The sequence below is a fragment of the Hyperolius riggenbachi genome, chromosome 6, assembly GCF_040937935.1.
Source record: "Hyperolius riggenbachi isolate aHypRig1 chromosome 6, aHypRig1.pri, whole genome shotgun sequence".
In the NCBI taxonomy this organism is placed as follows: domain Eukaryota; kingdom Metazoa; phylum Chordata; class Amphibia; order Anura; family Hyperoliidae; genus Hyperolius; species Hyperolius riggenbachi.
In genome coordinates this window covers 303127638-303152885 of record NC_090651.1, presented here as the reverse complement: position 1 = coordinate 303152885, position 25248 = coordinate 303127638, and the positions used below count along the sequence as shown (strand labels likewise).

The 25248-nt window shown below is 42.7% G+C and overlaps 1 long non-coding RNA gene across 1 annotated transcript in view; it reads right to left on the bottom strand.

The window, feature by feature from the left end:
• Positions 1–25034, bottom strand: part of LOC137522822 (uncharacterized) — a 53537-nt gene extending 28503 nt beyond the window's left edge. The window contains exon 1 of the long non-coding RNA XR_011022450.1: positions 24887–25034. This is a non-coding gene — a long non-coding RNA (uncharacterized lncRNA). The remainder of the gene's footprint in view (positions 1–24886) is intronic.
• Between the last annotated feature and the right edge of the window lie 214 nt (positions 25035–25248).

Below are 25248 nucleotides of genomic sequence, written 5' to 3'. Positions count from 1 at the left end.
AGAAATGCGCTTCCTGAATCATGGCGATCATGATATTTTGGCTTTGGAGAAGATGTAGAAAAGCCGAACGCCTTTCAGGAGTATTAAGCCCATTGACATTGTGGGATGTGACTGTCCAGAGGACTGAGTCCTTTTGCGAGGACATTGTGTAGTATCCTACGAAGCTGCCACTCCACTTAACCGCCTCTTCACTACTTAAGGAGAAAGAGAGAGAGAGAATAGAACAAAGGGTGAAAATAGAAATAGAAGAAGAGAGAGCTATCATGAGCACAAGCACAAATTAGCACAAATTAAATGTCAGAAGAATCTTAAGTGCTTTAACTGTGTTTAGAAGCAATTACGGTGTAGACAGATCAACTAGTGACCTGTCTAGTTAGTTAACCGATTGAGGGTCAGTGCAGTTGTATACACTGTGTGGGGGTTGAGGTGACAAGGATCCAATCAATGGAGCTCAAGAAAGTGTCCTGTGTCAACCCAACACAGTTTCCTGGTTTCAGGGTGCGTATAAGAGGTGCGCCTTAAGCAATTTTATTTCCGGGGAACCCAGGGTCTAGCAGAGCCAGGTATAAGGAGCTCTAAATATTGAGATCGTCCATAGTAGCTGGTCTGATCGTCTCCTGAGTTTATTGTTAGCACCATATAATAAAGTACGCGCCCTGAGAGGAGGAAATTATATTATTATAGCTTGGACAGATGATTAGTATATATCCAATAATTAACCAATTACATAGAACTATAAACTAAATTAACCCTTAAACCCTTGTATTTATACCATTGTGACACACTTATTCAATTAGGCTAAACAGTTTAACATTTACAGCTATTGCGTAGAAAAAAGGGGTGCGTAGTTAGATGACAAATATATTGTAATTTGCGCCTTAGGCCAGATAGATATAATTTTGTTTGGTTCCGTATGATTAACCCAGTTCTGCTATCTTGGGATGGTAGGTAAACAGGGAAGGGAGAGAAAGACTATGTAACTATCATATCTATTATGAGGAATATGGCGCTAGAAGAGTTGGGCAAACATTGGCCTGGTGAAGCACCTCGGAGGTTAAGTAAGCAGATAAAGCTCAATCATGTGAGAGCCAAGAGATGGCCTAAAGGTTCACCAGAGCACAGGGATGAAGAACAGAAAAAAGTCACCCATCAGCGTTGTCTTGTGGGTCTGGGCTTTGATCGGCGTCACTCTCCTCCGATGCAGACCTGGGATTGTTTTCCTGTAGGTCGTCTTAAGCGGGTTCAGAGACTTGACTGAAGCGTCTCCTGCGGGCCTGTTGTTGGTCACTGGAGTTACTCGAGGTGCGGTCACGTCTCCTCGCGGACCCTATACGGTCGGCCGCTGTCAGGGTCGGGGGTCCGTCTCCATTTGTGAGATGTTGCCAGTCTGGGAGATCAACCATGGGGATATGGAGTGCCCTGCAGAAGTATTCCAGGTCTAGAGGGTGCCTCAAGTTAGCAGTGATCGAGCCCTTCGTTGCTTGTAGGCAGGAGGGAAAGCGCCAGCGATACACAATGCCGTTCTCCCTTAAAAGCTGTAATAATGGCTTCAGTGCTCTCCTAGTCTGCAAGGTGATAATCGACAAATCCTGATAAAGCTGAATGGTGACATCATTGAAGTGAATCTCGCCTTGCTGTCTAGCTTTCCTCATGATTTCTTCTTTCAGCGAGAAGCTAGTTAGGCAGCAGATTATGTCGCGCGGAGGGCCTTCTTCTCGTCCCTTGGAGCGAAGTGCGCAGTGCGCTCTTTCAATTGCTATAAGACTGTCCTTGGGCCTCTCTAGGAGTTGGTTAAAGATGGCGGTTACCGCCTCAAGGAGGGAGTCTTGGGATACCACCTCAGGGATGCCCCTTAGTCTAATGTTGTTGCGACGTCCTCTGTTATCTAAGTCCTCCAGTTTTTGCTGGAATTCAAACATCTTATTATCTTGCTTCTCTGATTTGGTTTGCAAGTCGCTTACTTGAGTGCAAGTGTCTTTTCCTTCCTTCTCTAAAGAGGATAGTCTAGTGTGAATCTGTGTCACATCTTCTCTGAGGTCTGTTATGGTGGTAGCGAATGATTCTTTTATGTCTGCAGCTATCTCTTTCATGATTGTCACTGTCGGCATGTTGTTTAGCTTTTCAAGTACCTTGGAGTCTTTTTGTCCACGAGCTGTACCTGAGGAAGAGTCTTCTGAAGGGCTGGGTGAGGTTGCCGCCATAGTGGGAGAGGAGCGCCCTGTGGTTCCGCTCTTCTGCGCTCTAAACATCTCCGGAACATTTTTCGGTGGTCGGGTTGTGGGGTCCCCCGGGTTCTTAGAGGTCCCGGTAGTCTTTTTATCCTCTTTCATCGTTGGAATTAAGCTGGAAACCAGGATTTGGTGGGTGCACGGACGGAGCTCTCTTAGCAAGCAGCCATCTCAGAGCGGTGCCAAGCCACGCCCCCTTTGTAACTTTTTTACTGTTTTTGTAAATCTTTTGTATATATTATTTTCTGCATTGTTTCACTTTTTTCCTGGAATATTAAATCGTTATTTAATAGGTTTGACTTCTGCTGTACTAAACTAACACTCATAGCCTAGAAGAGACTGAAGTGTAACTGTGTATAAGTCCATGCCTGATTGTATGACTGAGCCACACTACCGTATAAGATTGTAATTGCATTGTGTGTATGGGGCACTTCTGCGCTCGACAGCAGAGTGAGAAGTCTCGAAGTGGCTAACAGTATCGTTCGGAACGACTGTTAGTGGTTTGGCTTCACTACAGTGTAAGATTGCAATTGTGCGTGTGTGCGGGGCGTTTGTCATACGTTGGCCTAAAGCGCGCAGCTGACCCAAAGTACGAAAACAGCAGAGTGGAAGTGTCTAGCAACAGCTAGTGGGGGCAGTGAGAAGTGTTCTGAGGGGGTCACAGCCTTGTTCTAGTTTGACTAAGGCTACTTCCCCGCTTGATCTGGTCAAACCCGCAGTCGGGAACCGTATACGCAGGCGTGCCGCGGGCCGGTTCCTGACAAGGGGCATAACATGTGCTCTGGTTAAATGGGAGAAATTAGGGCTGCCCATGTTAATAGGCGCTGTCTACAATACCTAGGCTCAATGTTATGTTTCTCTACATCATTTCATGTATACTCCGGCCCCCAGCAGTCTGAAGTATGTTGACCTGGCCCTTGACTAAAAAAGTATGGGGACCCCTGCTCTAAGGCCTAATGTGTGGTCCTCGGGATTCTGTCCAGCATACATGTAAAAAAAGGCACCCAGTAAGAAGGGCACCGTAGATAGTTGCTATTAGAATATCTGTAATAATACCGATAATCTACTAGTTAATTACAATAGTAAAATATCGTTAATCTTATTCTTTACCAATATTTTACTGAGACCTAACCTAATTCTTCTCACACAGAGCCCTCCCTATTCATGCCTAGCACTAACCAATCCCCCTTACCGCTGCCTAATCCTGAATACCCCCTGGTGGTGCCTAACCTTAGCCCCCCACACTTACATTTAAGAACCCCCCCCCACTGGAACCTAACCTGATCCACCGACAGATGCAATGCTAACGGCAACTATTAGCAGAGGTTTGGGCTTCAGGTGCGCCAGAGGCAGAAGCAGGAAAAAAAATCATTATCATTAATTTTTCTATTATCAATACATTTTCTATTTCTTTTATCCATAAATTCTCTATTATCTATAATTATTGATATAATGTTCTCCTACACCCTTATTATACAGTGGGCACCACAAAAGCCACTAATTACATTGTGCTCTATGTGGCGCCCTTATTACCGGCCGGTCGCATGCCCCCTTTTACCTGCTTGATCCCCTCTAGCCTCCCTGTTAATGCATTTGATGGATTATGGCCACATGAGGTGGGGTTGGGGGAAGTGGGATGTGAAGTAGAATCTCACCGATCTGGCGAGACAGCTCAAAGTCCATTTTATTCTTTTTACCCAGTTACAGGTTTGCTCCGAGCCTTATTAAACGTTAAATAAAACATTTAAAAAAACAGATGTAGCGTTATAATTACCTTGTGGACGGTGCTTTTGGCAAACTTCACAAATACTATTCCGAGGCTTGGAGTAAAAACAAAACATTAACATTTCCTGAAATTATAAATCTCAACAAATACGGAGATGAATGACAGCTTTTTATATCAAGAATGTTCTGAACCAAAATATTTGCAGGAAACATTTTTCCAACGTTTCCCAGAAATCTACATAAACTGGGATTTTTCTTTGAACTTCGTGAAATACAAGAAAAGCCATTCTGCGGGGATCAAAACCAGACACGAGGGAGGAATCCACATGGACAGGTCCAATGTCAGAATGGGGAGAACGCTGCTTTATTAGCTTATTAATTGCAGAACACAAAAGCACTATATAATATACACTTTTGTTGCTGATGGAATTGTGTGCCGATAGTATGTTTTCATATTTATTTGAAATCTACAATCAGAAAGTAACGATGACGATGTGCAGCACAGAAGGTGGACAAAGACACATCAGACGTGAATCCCAGTTTGGCACAGGGGAGAAGAATTGTTATATTCAATCTTCAGCAACACTTTATCACTATTATTATGTATTTTTATAGCTCTGACACATTTTCCACAGCCCTTTTTAGAGAGTTTTGGAAAGTTGCATTACTATTACTGCAATCTAATGCTCCAACCACATTCTAGGCCAAGCATGGAAAGCTGGCTAACCTTCCATTATGTTGTTGGAATTGGAAGAAACATGAGCACAATGAAAAACAGGACAGGTGGGTTATGGAACAAAAGTACTGGGTGCTGACACTTGCCTACACTGTTACCTTTGGTAACATGGCGGTGGCTTTAGCACAAGTATTCACAGATAGTTTGGCACAGAAGATTTCAATGGAAGACTGGTGGCTTGAAACTAAAACAAAAAGTAAATGTCATTTATACTTAAGGTTGGAAGAACACTTATCTGTGTAAAAAAACTGAGTTCTATGCCATGTGCATTTCGGCATTTTTCTTTGCCTTTTGCAGTTTTGGTTTTGTGTTTTTGTATGCATGTTTTTCATGTGCTTGCTTTTTGCATTTTTTTTAAATTATCTGCCTTTTTTGTTGGGGAAAAATACAGTATCATATTTATTTTTTATATGCATAAAAAAATGCATGCTTTTTTCTAGTTGTTTTCAGCTATGTGCGGTCATGGCTGAACTCATGCACAGTAATTAATCGGGTCTCCGTATTAAAAAACAGTAAACAAATGAACGGTGCACTAAAAGATCCACATTAATGTTAACTTTGATTATATCTGACATAGGAGGACATTTTATGCAGTAGTATTTTATGGGACAAAAATTGTAAAACCAGCAGGAAGACAAAGCGGTAATAAAACAAGCATGTTGACAAATTGAACAGTCTGTATCTATTTTAAATATATCCCCCAGAGGGCATTAAATGTAGATTTTATTTACTGTAGCTTTCTGGAAATTTAGAAGAAAAAATAACAAATAGGACAGGATACAATAAATACCGAGAATAGTAAATTGCTGGGAAATACAAGGCAAAACCAAACAAATCTAAACATTGGGTAACACAAGCCAGTGTCATGTTGTAATGCTTTCTTTGTTTTTGTCTTTTGCCTTGTTCTTCATTCTCCATTCCTTTTTTTCCAGTTCTATTTTACATATTTCTACAACTATTCATGTTGATTAAAATGGGATACAACTCTGACATAACATTCAATAAAAACGTGTTTTCCTACTTTTTATTACACATACAGTTACCGTAATTTCTTTTGTGCACAAGTAATATTGTCTGATTACAAATAACAAGTTCCCAAAGTATAGTTTATCTGCTCTGAAAGCTGCCATTGTATTTTATTGCATAGTTGTTGTATTTATATATTAAAATCTATCTAGTGATCACTTCTCAGCTCTCTCTGTTTCGACTATGTGTGTAACTTAGTTTCAGCACTGCTACTAATGTTTACCTATTGTATCTGACAAAGGAATATAAACAAAATGTAATGTTAACAAGCTTTGCACTGAAGAAGATAGTGCTGTGTTTAACTGCTGCTGTTCTACTACTATTTTTTTGTGGTAGTAGGGCTGCATATAAACCTTTAGAACAAACAAAAAATGTTGAGTTTCATACCACTTTAATGTCCTTCAGACAACAAAACGGTCTTGGACTTTTAAGGAAGCGTAAGTCCTTAGACTATTGATAAGAAGTATTGAGCAGACGAGCACTGCACTAGTGTCGACAAGTGAATTCCCACACGGCCATCACATGCCATCCACTGTACAAACGTGTGGCTGTTTTTTGTCTATTGATCGTAGGTACACCAGTTTTCTTTTCCAGGGGTGGCTGAACTGCTCACTTGATGTTCAGTTCAGCCTCCTGGCCACAAGAGCCTTTCAGCGAATTTACATGCATCCGAGTGATAGCATTTGGTAACACCACACATGTCCCGTTTGACACGTGGTGGCATTACCTAGCAGCCAAAAAACACCTAATTTCAAGTCTGGGGAGAGCAACCACTGTGCTCAGACGCAACTCCATAGCATGGCCGCCTGTCCACCGCCCATGCTGAGTGCTGCCAGGCGCCTGTCTGGTGAATGGGAGCAGCTGACAGGCGGTGAATTCACCATCTTCGGCTGCCCGTGCAAAAAAGAGGCCTTTAGCATTCACACCTTTACCTCATTTTAATTATTATTATTTATTGTATTTCTAAATCGCCAACATATTACGCAGCGCTGGACATTAATTTAGGTTACAGACAATATTTAGGGGTGACATACAGCAATATGACAATACAGGAATACAAGAAAACCAGATCACACAGCACAGTATGAGTACAAGGTAATGCTTAGTCACTGGATGGAGCATGGCGATTAGGCAAGTTAGGTTCACTCAAATGCATAGCATGGGTGCACAGTAATGGAGGTGCATGATCAGGTAGGACACAAAAGGAGGAGGACCCTGCCCAAAGACTTACAATCTAGAGGGAGAGGTAGGGACACGAAGGGGAGGGGACCAGAGTTCAGCTGTGGGTTTAGAGCAATTGTGAGGGGTGGTAGGCCAGAGTGAAAAGGTGAGTTTTGAGGGCCTTCTTTAATGAACCATCCTCTCTGTGTGTCACGAAATTACACTTTAAAGGAGAACTGTAGTGAGAGGTATATGGTGGCAGCCATGTTTATTTCCTTTTAAGCAATACCAGTTGCCTGGCAGCCCTGCTGAGCTATTTGCCTGCGGTAGTGTGAATCACACCAGAAACAAGCATGCAGCTAATCTTGTCAGATCTGACAAAAATGTCAGAAACACCTGATCTGTTGCATGCTTGTTCAGGGTTTGTGGCTAATACTATTAGAGGCAGAGGATCAGCAGAACAGCCAAGCAACTGGTATTGCTTAAAAGGAAATAAATATGGTTGCCACCATATATCTCTCACTACAGTTCTCCTTTAAAGCTGCAATACAGTCAACTGAGTTGTAGATATCTAAGCACCCCTTCCCTGCCAGTATAACAGACCTATCCTTGTCCTGTGCACCACTGGAAATGCTGGATTATGGTCATGGGCATCCAATGTGTTTTTCCAAATTCCATCTTTGAGAGAGAGTTAGGATTTTGAAAGGATGCTGTTGTGTAGTTGTCCAGTTTATCCATGGTGTACTCATTTAATATGGAGAGATATGTGTCAGGAACCGGCCCCGGGGCAAGCCTGCAGATACAGTTCCCGACTGCGGGTTTGACCAGATCAAGAGGGAAGCAGCCTTAGTCAAGCTACAACAAGGCTGTCGCCCCTCAAATCACTTCTCACTGCCAACACTAGCTGCCGCTAGACACTTCAGCGATTCTCACTCTGCTGTCAAGTGATCTACACGCAGTGTGCGTTTTCGTATTCGGGTCAGCTTTGCGCTTTAGGCCGAATACAGGAACGCCACGCACACATACACACACACAGCACAATCGTGCAGTAGCAAGGCACAATCAGGCACTGAATCTTGTAATGCAAGTTACACTGCAGTCTCTCTAGGCTATGAGCATTAGCTTAGTACAGCAGAAGTCAAACTTATCAAATAACGATTTAATATTCCAGAGAAAAGTGGAAGAATGCAGAAAATAATATATACACAAGATTTACAGAAAACAAAGTAAAAATTACAAAATAAAAGTTACAAAGATACAAAAGATACACACAAGGCAGTTTGCATTAATTAAACAAGAATAAACGTACCAGCATATAGATCTGAGCATTGTTGCGAGGGCGACGCGGTTCTGTTGAGACCAGGTTTGTCCTAGCGTGTTGCTACCCCCAGAGAACTACGAGTTGTGACTATCCTAGGCCACTTATATAGTCCGCAGTGTGGCCCGTGGGTATTTCATGTCATATCCTTTCTGTGATACGCGACCTTCAAAGCTTTCCTGTTTTTACACATAGACTTCAAAACACTTCACCCACTTCCAGTAGGCTGTCATATGTAAACTTCAAACGTTCCTGTGTTACCTTCCAACTGTCTAGTCTGGATTGGATTTTGGGCTTGTTTACATATACACAAAGTTCAAAGCAATGCAACACCTTTGCAGTTCCAGGTCTGTGGATGCAGATGTTGGTTGTCCGCTTTCCTTTGACTGTTGTGAGGACTGCAAAGTCCTCGCCGCTATAAATCCAAATGGGTATGGACTATACTAGAAACACTGGTGGAGGCGCCCTTGATTAATAACAACTGCAAATAATTATATAATTGAGGAGTGTATTGTCTTACCTTCTCAGAAGAACAAACCAATTTTTATGGAAAAGGTATTTATTCATGCACAATAGACAGCATGTTCTGGCCCCATTCCTCAGGTCAATAAAAAAGGGCCTGAAATGTTGCCGGTAGGAGCGTGAGCACCTCTAATTAAATGTGAAACACATTGTGTATTGGGCATGAATAAATACCTTTTCCATAAAAATTGGTTTGTCCTAGACAATACCCTTCTCATAATAGTTTGTAGTTGTTACTAATCATTAAGGGCGCCTTCACCAGTTTCTAGCAAGGAATAACCTTAGTTAACCTAAAGTCCAGGTTAAAGAGATGTGGCATTCGTATCTCCTCTGATATAATGCCACGTTTTCTCTATAAGTATCATTAAGAAACACAGATCAAAGCCATGAGCGGGAAGAGGCAATTTAGGTAACATCACATGTCAGAGAGAAAATAATCTCACATTCTCGGATGTTGAATCACAGTAGAACTCCCCATTTAAATTACACAAATTCTACAACTGGTAAATTGGGGCCAGGTGAGAGGATAACTATATGAAGTCTTGGACTCTCCACCTCACCTGGTTCCAATCAACTGCCTGCAAAATCAAAATCATATGTGGCTCATTGTTAGGAGCATTAGCTGCCAAGACTGCTCAGCAATGCAGTCATTAATTGTAAAAGAAACATTTAACTCTTTTATAAAAGTGAATATATACATATCAAATGTGGACATTGCTACTATTATATTTTGCAGTCTTTAAAAAGTCTGCTTCACTAGTTAGCAATTTCCTGATGCAGATGAAGATTGCAAGGTGGGTCTGAAGTTTCCATCTTTTCACACTTCACTGGTTAAAGACTGAAACCACTTCAGTGACTCACTAGGCAGTGATGCCAGGATCAATATATATAATTTTATTGCCCCGCCTCCATACTCCTTGCAAGCCAGTGGTGAGACTTAGTGATGCTAATCATTAGCTAGATTTTTAGATTTCATGGTGCAAATTCCCATTATTTGTGCAGGATGCGTTTACATGCAATAATAGAGGGTGGATCCTGAAAAAAAATAGGTTTTGGGGTTCACCTGCATATCTGTGGATATGAGGAACCAACAAATCTCTGTTCTGCGCCCATGCAAAAAGGGCATCGGGAAAAAAGGGCGTGTGGTGTAAATGATAAGCGGTAATAGCTTTTACAAAAATATTGTGTTCTATTTCGTTTACAATAATGTTTTACAAATTAAAAAACCTTTAATAATGTCTATGAAATCACAAATTGTGAATTTGATAATCTTCCCTGTTTTGAAAGTTAAACTTGTAATTACGTTTGTTAAAAAATGATAATATATGTATAATCGTTATAATTGTATATATTGTGTATAACCTTCATTTATTGTTTCTTCATGTAATAAAATCTAAAAAATATTGTTTATAAAAATGGAAAAAAAAATATAAGTATGTTTGTAATAACTGTAGTAAAACATTAGTAAATATTACTAACATTTTACTACAACTTAACCTAACCTTACTCTCACACAGAACCCTCCCTCTACCTATCCCTAACCGTTAGACCCCCTGGTGGTGCCTAACCCTAAGACCCCCATGGTGGTGCCTAACTCCAAGACCTCCAAGATAGCAAGGAAAAGCCGGCACCATCTATTTATAATCTTCTGCTCTTTTATTGCATAGAAAAATCCCAGCAGATAAAGCAACGTTTCAAGGTTGCACACCTCTGTCAAGCTTGCTGGAAGTCAAATACACACTGAACTTGAACAAACATCATTATATATCACACATGATTAGCAGCAACCAATAGGATTCAAATCTATCTGCCCCAATCATAACAGTCCTAAACTGCTGGACCTGATGGGGAATTCTATACAGCTGCTATGATAGGTTGCAGTATGGTGGGTGGTTCTACAATACTGCAACCTATCATAGCAGCTGTATAGAAGTTTCCCATCAGGTCCAGCAGTTTAGGACTGTTATGATTGGGGCAGATAGATTTGAATCCTATTGGTTGCTGCTAATCATGTGTGATATATAATGATGTTTGTTCAAGTTCAGTGTGTATTTGACTTCCAGCAAACTTGACAAAGAGGTGTGCAACCTTGAAGCATTGCTTTATCTGCTGGGATTTTTCTATGCAATAAAAGAGCAGAAGATTATAAATAGATGGTGCCGGCTTTTCCTTGCTATCTTGCTGATTGCTCCAGAGTGCTGCTGGACTATTAGCCAGGCACATCGATGGGATTCATCTACTGAGAGTGCTGCTATATTACTACCTAACTCCAAGACCTCCCTGGTGGTGCCTAACCCTAAGAGCCCCTTGGTGGTGCCTAACCCTAAATCTCCCCTGGTGGTGCCTAATCCTAAAATGCCCCTGGTGGTGCCTAACCCAAAGACGCCCCTCGTGGTGCCTAACCCTAAATCTCCCCTGGTGGTGGCTAACTCTAACCATCCCCCTGGTGGTGCCTAACCCTAAGACCCCCCTGGTGGTGCCTAACCCTAATAATAATAATAATGTTTTACAAATAGTGACTGTAAAAAATATATTACAATTTACTTACTGATCACTTTATTATGTTGAAATTAATGTTTTACAAACAGTAAGTGATACAATTTTAAACAACGGTTTAGTTACATACAATACATGGGCAGCACGGTGGCGTAGTGGTTGGCTCTCTCACCTTACAACGCTTGGTCCCTGGTTTGAATCCCAGCCAGGGCACTATCAGCAAAGAGTTTGTATGTTCTCTCTGTGTCTGCTTGGGTTTCCTCCGGGCACTCCGGTTTCCTCCCACATTCCAAAAACATATGGATAAGTTAATTGGCTCCCCCTAAAAAAAAATTGGCCCTAGACTACAGTACTTACACTACATAATATAGACATATGGCAATGGTAGGGATTAGATTGTGAGCTCCTTTGAGGGACAGTTAGTGGCAAGATATATATATACATTGTACAGCGCTGCGTAATATGTCGGCGCTATATAAATACTAAATAATAATAATAATAATACATATGTTTAGTATATTTATAAATGTAATTCGTCACGGGCCCATTTTGAAAACTTAAATCATCACAAGCGCAGTTTGAAAATGTTAATAATCTCCAGGCGCCATTTGAAAACGTTAATAATCTCTGGGCGCCCAACTCAGAGGGAGAATAGCATTTAAAACGACCGGTTTCAGCAGGAGAAGAGCAAGCCATCTTTTGGCTTCACCCTGTGCCCAAATTTGCACGAGACCATTTTAAATGTACCCCTCTTCCCCACCTCTGCACAGGCGTGCCACAGAGCCCATGCCACGCGAGCATGACCAACGCTTATGTGCGTCCCCTTTCCTCTTCTTCACCGCCGCTGCGAGCACAGTAGGCAGTTGTAATATGCGTGTGCAACACTGCATCCTTGTTTTATTACAACTGCCTTTTTATTATATAGACTAATTGACCTAAGCCTGTTTAAAAACGGGCTCTGGGTCTCTTCACGCCGCCGACACTGCCGCCAGTCAGTGCGCACACGCACCTGCCCGTCACCCCCCCTGTCATCCTGTAGCAATGGCTGTCTGTACTGCGCACATGCACAGTAGAAAAAAAACACGGACACACAGCCAGGGACAGCAAGGATGACGCAGGGACAGTTAGGTTTTATTATAGAGGTGTGCATCTGCTGGCTTCATGTGAGTTTGGAATGGGGTCCCTTGACCTTTTGGTGTGTGTTTGATCGTGCTGCTCACATGCTAGTAATTGGCTAGATTGAGTGACATGATGAATGTAGAAGCATAGAAAATTCTGCTTTGCACCTAATGTTGTTAGCTGCAGCCCATGACATTTGAGGTCTGAAGCCTTGCCGGCAGGTAAATTTATCCACATTGGGAGAGAAATGCAAGCGCTCTAAACCAAGCACCACCTGTTTTATGTACAGCTGCATAAAATCAGAATCAATTTTATTTGCCAAAGACTTTGCGCAATCATAGTCTGCTTTCAGGGCCGGATTTACCATAAGGCAATGTAGGCACAAGCCTACAAGCGCCTTATGGGACAAAGGTGGGACATTTCAGAATTTCCTTCTTTAATTGAAATGCGGAGATTGCATCCGTGACCGCTCCACTCGCCCTGCCCACTCACGTGAAGTCACAATCCCCGGCCGCCTTCATCCTCCGCAGCTGACTGGCCGCATATAGTGATAGCTAGTGATGTCCAACTCTCTATTGTTGCCATGCCTGCACATAGCGCTGCAACTTGCAAGGCTGCAAGTCTTCAGCTGCGTGCAGAGGAAAGGAGGGGCGCCGCGCTTTTTGGCTGTGTTGCCGCTGTGAACCAGGCATCACATCCCAATTAAATTTGCCTGAGCTGACACTGAGAGCGGAGGTAGGCAAACAGCTCCGCCTCCACCCTGCCCCCTCTCCTGTGTACATACAGTGGCAGCTAGCATGTGTAGTCAAGACAGTGAGGGTCCTTTTACACTTAATCAGTTGGTACGCGTTTTTTCTTCTCCATAGCAGTATATTGTGAAAAATCTTTCAGTTAGTTTGTTTAGTGTGAACTGTGCTATAGGAAAATATGAGCATCACTTTGAAAATCAGTTATCTTTCAGTTATAACTGAGAGCAACTGATTAACTGTAAAAGGACTCTAACAGGCATACCGGCCCCCGCCGTGGGGAGGCACAGAACAGCACCCCTGTAACAAGTAGCCATGTCCAGTCCTGGGCCGAAATTACGCATTAGCGTAATTACGCATCGTAATTCACTACAAATGCACCATAAGCATTACGTGTAAGGTTACGGTATTACACGTAATTAATTACGCGTAGACCGTAGGTTACGTTATTACGCGTAACAAATTACGCGTAAGACAGTAAACTCCTATTGAAATTACACAGTCTGCCGTAATCGCGTAATATTACGCTCCCGTATAATATAAAAAAGCCACCGACTTTAAGGGTTAATAGCAAAGCCCCTTTAAGTGCTAAGGGCCTCAAATTTGGAGAATATATTAAGGAGATCAGAAGGAATAAGAGGAATTTTTTTTTCAAAAAGACCTTATAGTTTTTGAGAAAATCGATGTTAAAACGACGTGGGGTCCCCCCTCCCAGACCTCTTTAACCCCTTGTCCCCCATGCAGGCTGGGATAGCCAGAATGCGGAGCACCGGCCGCGTGGGGGCCTATACCATGCGGGCTGGTATAGTCAGGGTGCGGAGCCCCACGTGGCCGGTGCTCCGCATTCTGGCTATCCCAGCCTGCATGGGGGACAAGGGGTTAAAGAGGTCTGGGAGGGGGGACCCCACGTCGTTTTTTTTTTATATTTTCCACACTCAGAACGAAGTAAGTAAAACTCTTCCCACTTGGGGGAATCTATGAAAATAATACACTATTGTTACCTGTGCAAAAAAAAAACGGACATTTTGCGCATTTAAAAGACATTTTTGCCCTTGAAACTTAAAAATCGTTTTTCTTAAAAACTATAAGGTCTTTTTGAAAAAAAAATGTTCCTCTTATTCCCACTGATCCCCTAAATATACCCTGGGAATTTGGTGTTCCTAAATTTTAAGCAGGCTTTGCTATTAACCGTTAAAGTCGGCGGGTTTTTAAATGTATATATTTTTCCTTTGAAACTTTAACATCGATTTTCTCAAAAACTATAAGGTCTTTTTGAAAAAAAAATTTCCTCTTATTCCTTCTGATCTCCTTAATATATTCTCCAAATTTGAGGCCCTTAGCACTTAAGGGGGCTTTGCTATTAACCCTTAAAGTTGGCGGCTACCTAACAATGATCCATGCATCAACTTTTCCGCTTGGGAGCATTGCCTTACGCATTAATTGCTAGTAGTGAAATAATGTGTAAGGCAATAACGTAACAACCTGCAGTACGGTATTCTTACGCGTAATTGCGTAAGGGTCATGCGTAATTACAGACATGAACCGTAGATAAATGTCTACGCCGTAAGCGTAATTCCGTAATGCGTAATAGCGTAAAATTACGCGTAATGATCCGTAAGCGTAGATTTTTCCATTACGACCAGCATTGGCCATGTCCTGTATAGGCTACTACAGCTCCACACCCACCCCATGTAGATATACTATTGGGGACTTGGGGCTTCCTGCTCAATGCATGTGTGACACAGTGCTGTGGAGACTGACTTGCTGTGGCAAGGACAGACCAGACCAGAGAGAGACAGAAACAACCCACTCACAGTAAGTGACTGTCATTATGTTAGACAGCATTTTATAGGTTGGTAGTGTCCCCAGATTTGAAGGCTCATCATGGCTGTACTGTCTGTAGTAGGTAATGGCATGCATTTGATGGCCTGGCCATCCAGTTGCATGCCTGTTGCCTACAGACAGTACAGCCATGATGAGCCATCACATCTGGGGATACCACCAATACCAGATGCCCATCATATTTTACAGTATGCCTACAGACAGTGTATAGCCAGATGAGCCATAAAATCTGGAGACAATACCAGATATTCAGTAAGAAACTTCGCTGACAATCTGGTGGTGTCCCCAGATTTAATGGCTCGTGCCTGCCATTGTACAGGGTGGGCCATTCCCATTTTATTAAGGTGTATCCATATAAATGGCCCACCCTGTGCTGTCTGTAGACATGCAATTTCGTTGCAAGCTCCTCAACTTGCATGAATAGCAGGACACTGTCTCAGCCTGTCTCTGGTTGCTGCTGCTGGGAACCATGTGGCAGGCATTACCCACCATCTCCCCCTTTTCACATGATACAATGGCAGACAGTATAGTATAATTTATAATGGGGTGTGGAGTTGTGAGGGTGGGTGGGTGTGGGGGGTGTTCCGGAACAGCCCTATAACAAGTAGCTTCATACAGTCTACAGTTCCGCCCCTTGTGTGTGTATACAGTATTGGTTCTGCCTGCACATGTGACTCATTACCATAGAGATGTGCCAGATTTACACAGACACAGCTCTGCAGACAAACCCACTCACAGTAAAGGTAGCCATACATCTAGCGATGATGAAGACAAATCTCTCTCTAATCAAATCTGATTAGAGAGAGATCTGTCAGCTGTCCATACACCGCAGGCCAATACCTGATCAATTTTATGGTGAAATATATATATATATATATATATATTTTCCTTGTGGTCTCAGGTTTCCTTTAAAGTAACACTGAAGCAGAAAAAAAATGATGATATAATGAATTGGTTGTGTTGTATGGATAATTAATACAACATTAGTAGCAAAGAAAATAGCCTCATATTTTTATTTTCAGTTGTATAGTTGTTGTTTTTTTTATAACATTGCATCATTCTCTAATATTTGCAATTTATTCACTACACTCAGCATTCTAATTTATTTCACGGAGCAGGCTAATGAACTTTTGAACTTTCCTCTGCAGAAAAAACGAAATGCAGTGACAGATAGTTGAGATAATAAGCTTCAGAAGACAGAGCTCTCTGCGACTTTGAAAGTCAGAGAGATCAGTGAAGCTTTTTTGCATAGATAACAACCAGTTTCTAAACTCTTCCTGTACTGGAAATAATATTAGACTCATGTCTCTGCTCCTAATGTTTTATTTCTTAGCTATACATACAAATCATTATAACATAAGCTTATTTTCACTTCAGATTCCCTTTAAATGTTTGTTCGGTTAAAGTGGTGTTTCACTTTAAGCCATTTGGCTTTTGCTTTGCACATTAAAATGTCTTCAATTTAGTGCTGGATTTATGAGCTAAAACAGGAGAGCAAAAAAAAGAGACCTACTAGTGTGAAACAGAAGCAATTTGTTTGTATTGTGGTTGAAACCTTCCAGTGATATTGCCAGTACAAGCTGAAACCCAACCAGAGTTCAGATGAGGGAAAGAACAATATAGAACTGACTGCAGAGAGGGAGATGCCAGAGATACATAAGTGTGACATGCTGCTAGTACCTCATCAATCCATCACCTGTTATTACTGGCAGGGAAATTCCTGATTCATGGTAAAAAAACACCAGGATACCAGCCTGGTACAGTTTGCACGGAGAATGCTTGTTCTACTAACCGCACCGCCACTTCCAGTGCTGACTATTGTCGGAAAAAAACATGATTTTTAATCATGAGTTTAAGTGTACCTGAGCCAAAACCTGCAAGAAAAAACTGAAATTGACCTAAGAAAAAGTGAAGCCCCTGTATCCAGCTTTCCATGTGCTCCTGCCCCCTCAACTTTGCAACAAGTGGACCCCGAAAAGAAATCTGACAAGAGCTTGTCAGATTTTAGATTGCGCCTGTGCTCCCCTTCATGCGTCAGTGTGAGTATGGCCACACCTGCGCAGTAAGCTGAAGCCACTCATGCAGGCGCGGCTCTGTGCTACTTTGTAGCTGTGCCCATACTTGTGTGTGCACAGTACTGCTACGTTCATGTATGAAGAGGAGCGATGCTCCAGAGGGTCTCAGGCAGCAAAACCGCTGATTTTGGTGCTAGTGCTGTGTGGCTGATTTGCTCACCAGAATTTCAGCTGGGCACCGCACAGATCAGCTAAAAACAAAAGGTAATTTGGCTGCCTGCAATAGCTAGCGCCTGAATTACGTGTCCGCCCACCCCCACCCCCCCTGCCCCCCAAGGCAGAGGTGAGAGAGGCTCAGGGCACAGTGTAGGAGGAGGCACACAACTTACTTAGGGCCTGAGCCCACTAACGCAGTTGTGTCCGCTTCTGTCCGATTTTCAGCATCTGTAACATTGATGTTTAACTGAAAAGCGAAGACAACTGCGTTAGTGGGCTCAGGCCTTTAGCTATTATTCCCCTATTGTGTTTGAAACAGAGAGAAATAAGAAAAGGGGATACATGGCAGTGACTGCAAGCCAGATAACTAGAGATTAAGGTGTTGGGGGATTGGGGGCCCTGTGGCACCTCTTAGTCTAATAGCAATCAGTATGTTGCTGGGGTGGGAGGGATGGGGGGCGGGGCGCACTTTGCTGTCTCAGCCTTGGGTGCTGGAGGACTTTGTCTTGGGTCTTCCCCCCCCCCCCCCCCAGTTGCTACAACTTGGAGGGGGAATAGTATTCAGCACGAGCACGAGCATCTTTCAGCTTCCCTCTGCACCTGTGTGTGTGTGTTAGAGACTTATTTGCTGCAGCAGTAAAGAAACACCCTCTTCTGTCTAAAAAAAAACACACCAGAGGGAGGTACCTGTGAATTTCTAAACATCTGAAATGTTACTAGTATCTGCAGGCCCGGATTTACCTTGCAGCAGCCTATAGGCACAGATGTCCAAGCACCATAGACTTTGCCCTTCATGAACCTACAAACCCTCACTAAACTGCACCGCAAGTGGGCTGGCTGTCCCAGCTGTCACTTCTCCCTTACTTACTTTGCCCTCCTTCATATGTGTGCCCCTTAGTATATTAAGTAGTGCCCCATATGTGTGCCCCTTAGTATATTAAGTAGTGCCCCATATGTGTGCCCCTTAGTATATTAAGTAGCCAGAAGTACCCCCAATATTAAGTAGCAAGAGGTGCCCTCAAGTATCAGGTAGCTAGTGGGACCTCAGTATTAAAGAGAACCCGAGGTGGGTTCTAAGAATCCAATTAGCATACAGAGGCTGGTTCTGCATACAATGACCAGCCTCTGTTGCTATACCGTCTCCCCCAGTCTCCCCCCTGCGCTCTGCTATGCCCCATAAATCAATCGCCGTGCTGGCGACGGCTGTTTACATGTGAAGTGTCACAAGGGAATGAGTCGCCTTTCCATCATCGGACAACTGTAGACACGTGCCTACAGTGCCTTTTGGTAAATCCAGGCCAGAGTATTTGCCAAATTTTTACAGAGATTAATAAAAAAATGGTAAAAGAAAAAAATATAACCTCTTTAGATTAAAGTTGAAATATTTGTTAAAGTTTTTGACATGGTGGTAAGGGGTCAGATTTCTTGAGGGTCATAATTGCTGCATTTGAAAATTTGGTGTTAAAAATAGGCCAATGATAGGAAAATAAACAGATCTTGCTGGGCACTTTACAAGGTACATTTTACCAGTACCGGGTTGGACTCCCTCTTACCGTCAGAACTGCCTTAATTATTTGTGGCATTGCTCAGAGATTTTGGGGTTGATTCATTAAAGAGGAACTTCAGCCTAAACAAACATACTGTCATTAAAGAGAACCCGAGGTGGGATTTAATGATGTTAGTGGGGCACAGAGGCTGGTTGTGCACACTATCACCAGCCTCTGTTGCCCCATGGTGTGCCTCCAGGACCCCCCTGCGCTCTGCTATCCCCAGCGTCACGCTAGCGAGGCTGTTTACATGTGACTGTCTGTCAGCGCCGCTCCCCCGCCTCCTCTGTATCGGCGCTACCTGCCCGCGTCCCTTTCCTCCAGCCAGCGGGAGGGAAGGGATAGCGCCGATACAGAGGAGGCGGGGGAGCGGCGCTGACAGACAGTCACATGTAAACAGCCTGCTGGCGACACGCTGTGTGTCGCTAGCACGGCGCTAGGGATAGCAGAGCGCAGGGGGGTCCTGGGGGCACACCATAGGGCAACAGAGGCTGGTGATAGTGTGCACAACCAGCCTCTGTGCCCCACTAACATCATTAAATCCCACCTCGGGTTTTCTTTAAGTTACATTAGTTATGTTAATTGAAATAGACAGGTAATATAATCTCTTACCCACCCTGTTTTAAAACAAACAGGCAAATGTTTGTGGTTTCATGGGGGCAGCCATATTTTTAGTAGAAAGGAGGTGACAGGGAGCATGAGACACAGCTCCAACTGTCCTGTGTCCTGATCACCCCTCCCAGTTGCTAAGCAATGAGAACAACAACATCAGAAATTCCATCATGCTTTGCACAGCACCAGGGGAAAATGCCCGGGCAGTTTTCTTTGATGGGGCAGAGCTTAGCTTCTAAGCAGCTACAAATTAAGCTTAGGTATGAAAAACAAAGTTCTGATGCTGTGAACCTGTTAAAGAAACACCAAACCTTTTCAGTGCTGCTGAGTAGATTTTTAGTCTGGAGGTTCACTTTAAGCTGTGCTGCTAAAGCAGCGCAGCTTAATGAGAGGAGCACGAGTTATGTGCACAATATGCACGGTAATACAGCGAAGCGTGCGCTGCTAACTACCTTGCGCTCCTTGCTAATAACGGCCGCTCCACTGAACCCGCCCTGAGCCCCCACGGGTCCAGTGGCTTTAATTTCCCTTAACCATAGTTTCTTTGTGGTACCTGAGTACTGATAAAAGTACAGATGGGATTTCAAAGGAATTTTTAGCCAGAGCTTGTTGATAACTTTTAATGGACAAAGTCCAGGAACTCGTTCTTCTGTCAATTATTTCTATTTTTGAACTTCCAGTCAGCTGGCTGTAAAAAAAAAACAAAAAAAAAAAACAAGGAACATTTTAGCCCCATAACATTTAATTAGCTTTCTCTCAGTTTCACCTTTGCATGTGTAGCAGACTGCTGCTAAATGCACGCTTGAAAATAGTATTGCAGTCCATGTTTAAAAAAAAGGATTATTCACCCTGAATATCACGAATATCTCGACTGTTCGGTTGTTAATCCCATTATGCACTGGGCTTGGCAGCAGCAAAGGATGGGCAAAGTTATGTACACTAGTCACCATGTTTGTGCTGACAGGGTTGTGTTGCGATACTGTATATCCTTGTACCCTTAATATAACATCATATCAACCTTCCCCACCACCCTGCCACATAAAAGAATCAGTTTTCCCTCAGGGCTTGTTCATACTATGGGCGCTTTTAATTTTTTTTAAGCGCCGGCGATTTTCAATATCGCCATAAAAGCGCTTGTGCAATGATTCCCTATGAGAATGTTCAAGTATGAGCGGTTTGATTCCGATCTACTCACCAAAGAGCTGCCTGTACCATTTTTGGGGCGAATTGCCTATAATGGAAGGTAAAGGGAAATCCCAAAACGCTTGAAAAATCGCTTTGTATAGCGATTTCCCCAGCGCTTTTAAGAATAAATACAGGTATTTATTCTTTTCTGAGGTCAAAGAGTTCACTTCCTGACTTGCATCAGGAAGTGAAAAAACAAATCGCTCTGCAAAAGCAGTTAGAAAAGCGCTGTAAAAAAAAACAACTAACGTGCAGCGCTAAAAAAAAAACACTCACAAAATCACAAAACGCTGGCGTCAGCGATTGCGATTTCAGATGTGAACAAGGCCTCAAAGAATCATTATTCACCTACAGGTGCTGCTCCTCTGGCCCCCAGCCTCTACGAGATGGGCCATCTTCTACAACCAAACAGCAACTTCTGCCAGTTTTTGTAGTTCCCAGCGTTGTCCATGGATGCAAGTACAGCTCTGTGCCAGTTTCACAAACACACAAAAATATGCAGCGATTTCTAACTACTTTACTGTTATTGCATTCAGCATAAACAATTGTCTTTTTTTTTAATAACAACAACAATAATAATAATAAAAAGTAAAGTAATTTATTACTACTATAGTGTTATTGCTTTCAGCAGAAAAGTTTAACTTTATTGTGTTTTGTAACGTCTGCGCAGCCATTGCCCTCTTCCTTAGCAGTTTTCACTAAGAACCATACAAAAATGTAAATAAGTATCACAATTAAATCCCAAGCAAAAGCACTTTCCTTTCAAAATATCTATCTAGAAAGGATCAATTAATGAGCTTAGATCTGTCACAGTTTTAAGAGTTAAAGGCTTTATTTGAGATCCCACAAAACTTGTCCCGATGTTTCTTTGTATATTGGACAAAAATATGTAAATCAATTTTAATTGCAAAATTATTTAAATATGGCATTATCCTAGCACACTTCTGGTACATCATTCATGTGCCGTGGTTATGATCATTTTAAATAGCAGTTCTGTTGCAGGAAAATGTTTAAGGCTGTCCTCAGTATCCGGCTATATTCTCTAATCCTAATAATTGCCCTTTGTCAAACACGATTGGTTTGAACCTTTTGCGGATGATAGTCTAAAATATAATTTTTTATTATAACTTGCTAAAAACTGAATAGAGTGAAAGGAGGTTAAACTATATTGTAACTGCAAACTAGCTAACTCTATAGGGTTATAAATCAAGGCAACAGTCACATAAACAATTTCCTTTCCTCACACTAGATAATACAACTTAAACCCAAATGAAACAGTCCTACGTGTTTCACCTCCCTATAGGAGGATTCGTCAGCGGTAGACAAAAGTGCAAGGTGCCCAGGTGCATACCAAAAAAACATATATACAATTTAGTCCCACATTATAGCAGCATTTTGGCCAGAGTTATATCCAAGAAAAACTTGATTTTAAGCTTCTTTTCTAGTTGATTACAAAGTGATGACCCCACATAAATCAAATTGCCCCATCAAATATTTCTGTGGTGACAAAGTGATAGAACACACAGCCTTATCTCTGTTCTATAGCAGGAAGCTGTGGCCTGAGAATGCAACTGTTCTTGTTTCAATAAAATGGCAACACAGAACGTAACAACTTGAGCAATTCAAAAAAAGATTCCCAAAATGTGGATGCAATGAGCAGACCCCGACCCCAGTCAGACACATCCAGAGCAAACGTTGCCATCAAATCTGGGCCTGTATCCTCATTTCATATTTACTAAAGTGGCGTTGGGGAAGTTTTATTTAAAAAACACTTGAAGGGACAAAAAGCATCCCACTGGTCCCTAATACCCCTCTTTAATAGTCTAGTGTTCATTTTTCTACTATGCTGCCATGGTGACAGCGCTCCAATTACTCTCCAGCTTCACTTGAAAAATAGCCACCATGTCGCTTAGCTTATGCTGAAAGATTTAATTAGTTTGGCTTAGTTTATTAGTGCCACTTACCTCTTACCTTTCTCATAGCCCCAATACCTGGAACTGAAAAGCATGAACAGCCAGCAGGGGCGTGACTACAAATCATGGGGCCCCTCAACAAAACTTTAATGGGGCCCAAGATGTTCACACCATTTCCCTTGCCTACCCCTGGTAACCCTTACAGCCTGGGGGCCCATCTTGGGAGAGTCATACAACAAGTGTAGACATTATAATCTTCAAACCCATAAGAAATGTAGTCACAAAAACATCTGATATGAAGGATGGGCCCCTTTATTGGAGGAAGTGACGTAGTAGTTGGGGCCCCCTTAAAGTTCTGGGCCCCCCTGCAGTTCCAGGGGTCTAGTTACACCCATGACAACCAGCGGCAGAGGTATTAGACTACAGGGGTATTTGCTTCACTTTCAAGGTGGCACCATGGCAGGAGAGACAATCAAATGATTTAAGAGAAGCATGGAGGACTGGTGGAAGTGTTAAGGGGAAAGTGAGTGTAAAAGAGGAAGCCTTATGTCCCCCAAACAGTCTGATGAAAGAGGGTTGAGCCCTGGTGGAAAATATACCAGAGCAGCGGCCTGCCAGTACAGCTCTGATGGAGGCTATCGTCTGCACGCTTTGTGGAGGAGGACTTCGGCCAAGACTTGGTCCCCATGTCCAAGTGGGACAAAGCCTTTCTGCTGGCCACCCCGTATGGGACAGTCACAGATCCAGGTGAGAGTATTCCTCGGCCGGCTGCCCATTTTTATTGGATGACAATCTGAGTGCGCTCTCCCTCCACCCCTTGTTTTTTCATCCATCCTTCGCATCCTACTGTCTACTGCAGATTATACTGTAATGGGGAGGCATAAGGCTGCCTATACTGGGGGGAATCTGGCTACCTACTCTTGGGGGACATAAGGTTTCCTATACTGAGAAAACATGGATACCTATACTGGTGGTGGTAGGCAATAATGCTACCTATACAGGGGGTGCATAAGGCAAAGCTACCTTTACTGGAAGGGTTGGCCCATAAGTAAATCATTCAGTAGTCATAAAAGTAACTTTAAATTACAAACTTAAACAATGGATAAATGTGAAAAATACAGTAAAATGTCCATATGTCACGCCAATGTTTATCAAAATGGTTGCATTCTTCTGTACTTTATGCCTCCCACCCTGAAGGAACTTAATGGGTTAAATGCTACTTTTTGAATAAGCAGAATCTTTTGTGATAGCTCAGATCTCTTCATTAGGCATGGTATAATACATGTAGACAATGCTTTCTTCACACTGAAGCAGGGTAATACATTTGTTCTCATTTTTATATTCAGGTGTAAAATAAATGTTTGTGTACGTATTAGTCAGCTTCCTAAGCCGTAGTTTGCTTTGTAATGCATGGGAAAGCAAACAGAATTCATACCTTCAGGGTTTAAAGAGTAACTGTTAGCCCCCAAATTGAAATTTAAAACACTATTGCAATGTTTTATTTATTATATAAGTGAGCCAAAAAGCCAATGTACAAGTTAAAAATCAATCTAATTTTGTTACTATCTAACCTTTTCCCCCAGCTCCGGACGCAAGCCGGATATCAGATACTGTAGCATGCAGAGCATGCCTATGTCTGGCCGACCCCCCTCTCCCCCCCAGGACCAGGTGCCAATATATTCTCCCCATATTCTCCCCACCGCAGCTGACCGCTCTGACACGGAGAGAGCGGCAGCACTTCCAGAGCAGCACCGCAGAGCAGCCGCCGCCGAGTCACATGTGAGAGAATCACATGTGAGAGAGATGCACGGCGCTGGCTGCTCTGCGGTGCTGCTCTGGAAGTGCTGCCGCTCTCTCCGTGTCAGAGCGGTCAGCTGCGGTGGGGAGAATATATTGGCACCTGGTCCTGGGGGGGAGAGGGGGGTCGGCCAGACATAGGCATGCTCTGCATGCTACAGTATCTGATATGCGGCTTGCGTCCGGAGCTGGGGGAAAAGGTTAGATAGTAACAAAATTAGATTGATTTTTAACTTGTACATTGGCTTTTTGTCTCACTTATATAATAAATAAAACATTGCAATAGTGTTTTAAATTTCAATTTGGGGGCTAACAGTTACTCTTTAATTATATAGAGTCCATTTGAGATGTAAATTACTGTATTCATCGAGGAATTGTTACAATGGGGAACAGTTTGTGTACAGTTAAAGAGAATCTGTATTGTTAAAATCGCACAAAAGTAAACATACCAGTGCGTTAGGGGACATCTCCTATTCCCCTCTGTCACAATTTTGCCGCTCCCCGCCGCATTAAAAGTAGTCAAAAACAGTTTTAAAAAGTTTGTTTATAAACAAACAAAATGGCCACCAAAACAGGAAGTAGGTTGATGTTCAGTATGTCCACACATAGAAAATACATCCATACACAAGCAGGCTGTATTCAGCCTTCCTTTTGAATCTCAAGAGATCATTTGTGTGTTTACCTTCTGTCCCCCTGCAGCTCTCACCCACTGCTGAGTGTCAGGCTGATCATTTCTTCCTGCAGCCAGCTCTGCCCGTGTCTGTAATTCCTCAGTATGTGTCAGCCAGCTCCTTTCACAGCCTTAAAGAGGAGAATTTTTATCCAGCTCTCTTCTCTCACTGATAAGAGAGCAGAGACGCTGCTGGCTTATGTAAATAACACACACACACACACACGGGAGTGTGCATAGAGGGGCCTGGAGAGGGGCGTGCATAACAGATAAGCATTGAAGAGTTGGCAGCCTTCCAGACACAGGGAGACAAGTCAGACAGGGGAAAGATACATTGATTTATTACAGAGACGGTGATAGTAGAAAGTGCTGCA